This window comes from Cebus imitator, unplaced genomic scaffold, assembly GCF_001604975.1.
Source record: "Cebus imitator isolate Cc_AM_T3 unplaced genomic scaffold, Cebus_imitator-1.0 Scaffold196, whole genome shotgun sequence".
In the NCBI taxonomy this organism is placed as follows: Eukaryota; Metazoa; Chordata; class Mammalia; order Primates; family Cebidae; genus Cebus; species Cebus imitator.
In genome coordinates, this window is record NW_016107511.1 from 1,932,641 (window position 1) to 1,935,532 (window position 2,892).

Genomic DNA, 2,892 nt, shown 5'->3' on the forward strand with positions numbered 1-2,892 from the left:
TGGTTCTGAATCAAGGTGATTGTGATAATCGTGACAGTGACGATGGTGATGTTAACACTATAGAAAAAGCACCTATAGTGGACCTGGTGCGCTATAAAATGTGTGATGGGCTTACTGAAACTAGAGCAGTGTGCATTCACAACCAAACAAGGAATCATTTCAGTTTATACAATGAAGAGAGGCGTCTAAGACACACTGTTGTTAACGGGCAGATGATGCTGGAGGAAACATTCTGAAATGCCATCTGGCAGATGCCACCTCACCCCCACAGGACCCACTTCCTGACCCTTCAGCTGCTTCGGATGTTTCTTCTCACTTAAAAAAAAAGAAGATGCAGTGTACAGTAGCCTTTTAATCAAAACGCAGCACCATAGATGGAGACCGGAAGCTTCCGTCCTTTGGCCGCTGATGCAGGTATCTGTTGTTGCTGCTGTGCTGCTTGGATGCTCTGAACACAGTATTTTTTCACTGCATTAATGGAATGTGATATTTTCTACTGGTAAGTATGTATGCATGAGTAAGTTTAAGAAAATGATTGCTTATCGGTAGCATATAAATTCAGAGGAAGGATGGGAATGTCCACATGGGTAGCTGAGATAGTTACATCTTTGCCTCTGATGGTTCAATGTACACAAACCTTTACTTTTATTTAAAACGTTGCATAAAATTACCTTCAGGCTATGTGTATAAGGTGTACATGAAATGTAAATGAACTTCGTGTTTAGATTTAAGTCTCATCCCTAAGATATTTCACTATGTATATGCAAAAATTCTGTAATCCAAAAAAATCTGAAATCCCAAGTATCTTGTTTTTGCTTTTGTGTGTGTGTGTGTGTGTGTGTGTGTGTGTGTGTGTGAGTGTGATAGGGTCTCACTCTGTTGCCCAGGCTGGAGTGCAGTGCCATCACAGCTCACTGCAACCTTGACCTCCTGGGCTCAAGCAATCCTCCTGCCTCAGTCTCTTGAATAGCTGGGACTATAGGTGTGCACTACCACGCCAGTTAATGTTAGTAATTTTTTTGTAGGGAGAGTGTGTCTCACTATGTTGCCCAGGCTGGTCTTGAGCTCCTGGGCTCAAGGGATCCTCCCACCTCAGCCTCCCAAATTGCTGGGATTATAGGCATGAGCCACTATGCCTGGCCAGCATTTTGGATAAGGAATATTCAACTTATATAGACAAAAGAATGGATTTTTTAAAAAAGAAGCGAAACTGTGTATTGTGGGTGATATGATAGTACACCTGGAAATCTCCAGAAAAATCAATGATAAAGTTAATTCAAACAATAAAATAATTCAGCAAAGTAGTAGGATATAAAATTAGAATACAAAAATCAACAGCTTTTACATATAGAAGGCATAATATTAGAAACAATTTCATTTACTATAGTAGCAAACAAGCATATTCAGGATTAAGATAAACCATAAGAAATGTGCAAGAGCTGTATGAGGAAGATGGCACCTACTCCTGGAAGATATGAAAAGAGACTTGAATGAATGGAAAGACATCCTTTGTTCTTGGATAATATGACTGGACATTATGCAGATACAAGTTCTCCCTAGGTTATTTGTAAATTTAATGGAATCCCAATAAACATAGCAACAAATCATTTTATAGAGTTAGATTGATACCAAAGTGTATACAGAAAAACAAACATACAGGCAAACAATACATCCTCTGTGGTCGTCGGGCCTTGATCCCAGTATCCTGAGTGCAGTCCTGTCGGCGTCGGTAGTGTCCGTCATTTCGCGGTTCTTAGGAGGGTACTTGAGCCCCACTCCGCAGCGTCTGAAGTTGCTGGACGCGTACCTGCTGTACATACTGCTGACCGGGGCGCTGCAATTCGGCTACTGCCTCCTCGTGGGGACCTTCCCCTTCAACTCTTTTCTCTCGGGCTTCATCTCTTGTGTGGGGAGTTCATCCTAGCGGTTTGCCTGAGAATACAGATTAACCCACAGAACAAAGCGGACTTCCAAGGCATCTCCCCAGAGCGAGCCTTTGCTGATTTTCTCTTTGCCAGCACCATCCTGCACCTTGTTGTCATGAACTTTGTTGGCTGAATCATTCCCATTTACTTAATTGAGGCTAGGAGACTGAAAGAATGTTGGCTCTTTGAATTTCCTGGATAAGAGTTCTAGAGATGGCAGCTTGTTGGGCACACGGATTTTCTTCAGATTTGCACTTACTGCTAGCTCTGATTTTTATGCAGGAGAAAAATCCAGAGTTCACTCTGTAGCAGAACAACTTTGTAACACACGTTTATTAATCCAACCTCTGCCTTTCATTAAGTGTCACCTTTTGCCTTTGAAATTAACTCCATGATGGGCTGTCTGAGGTATTAACACCTGTGAGGTCCTATGAGGTGCTATAATTATACCATGCCTATGAGGTGTGGTACTGGTGATTAAACGGGCAAACAGCCTGGTAGAACAGAATGTAAAGTTAGAATTAGACCCAAATACATATGGAAACTTAGGATATGACAAAGGCGGCATCTCAGATCACAAGGATAAAGATAAAATTTTTTTTTGAGACAGAGTCTCTCTTTGTCGGCCGGGCTGGAGTGCAGTGACACGGTCTTGGCTCACTGCAGCCTCCTGCCTCAGCCTCCTGAGTAGCTGGGACTACAGGTGGGTGCCACCATGCACGGCTAATTTTTTGTATTTTTAGTAGAGATGGGGTTTCACTGTGTTAGCCAGGATGGTCTCGATCTCCTGACCTCATGATCCACCCGCCTCCATCTCCCAAAGTGCTGGGATTACAGGTGTGAGCCACTGCGCCTGGCCACAAAATAAATTTTTTTTTTTTTTTTTGAGACGGAGTTTCACTCATGCTACCCAGGCTGGAGTGCAATGGCGCGATCTCGGCTCACCGCAACCTCCACCTCCCGGGTT

At 43.0% G+C, this 2,892-nt stretch overlaps 1 pseudogene across 1 annotated transcript in view; it reads left to right on the plus strand.

The window, feature by feature from the left end:
- LOC108316987 overlaps window positions 1-2,313 on the plus strand; it is an 18,670-nt pseudogene extending 16,357 nt beyond the window's left edge. Inside the window, exon 2 of the transcript XR_005203213.1 lies at window positions 1,660-2,313. The product of XR_005203213.1 is annotated as a dolichyl-diphosphooligosaccharide--protein glycosyltransferase subunit DAD1-like (transcript). The remainder of the gene's footprint in view (window positions 1-1,659) is intronic.
- The last annotated feature ends 579 nt before the right edge of the window (window positions 2,314-2,892 follow it).